Source organism: Scardinius erythrophthalmus (genome assembly GCF_964197995.2).
Source record: "Scardinius erythrophthalmus genome assembly, chromosome: 14".
Classification (NCBI taxonomy): domain Eukaryota; kingdom Metazoa; phylum Chordata; class Actinopteri; order Cypriniformes; family Leuciscidae; genus Scardinius; species Scardinius erythrophthalmus.
The window spans coordinates 1740055-1740470 of record NC_138234.1 but is presented as its reverse complement, the minus strand read 5'-3'; positions in this window follow the sequence as shown (position 1 = coordinate 1740470).

Genomic DNA, 416 nt, shown 5'->3' with positions numbered 1-416 from the left:
GCACCACACTAACAATAAAGTAGGCCTACAATTTTAAAGTATTTTTAATGTAGCCTACCTTTACAACCATGATTTCTAAACAGCCTACCATAGTAAATAAATGAAATACTTCCATGTAGGCCTTCATATAAACATGGTATTCAGTACCATTGGGTATATCAAAGTTCTATTGTATTAAAATTACAATGCTCTTACTGTACTCTGGTTTGCAGTTTGATTAAGTTTAATTAAGAACAGACAGATGCAGTGTATTTAAATGGGTCACATTTACTCTGCATTAATAAATAAACATGTTTGTTGCGTGTTACAGGGTGTCTGTGAGGTTAAGCTGTGAGCCAGTCAGACGGGCGTAAGGAGTTTATAATATTACGTTCCCCATATGGCCTGTCTTACAGCTCTGCAGGAGTCCAGAAGAT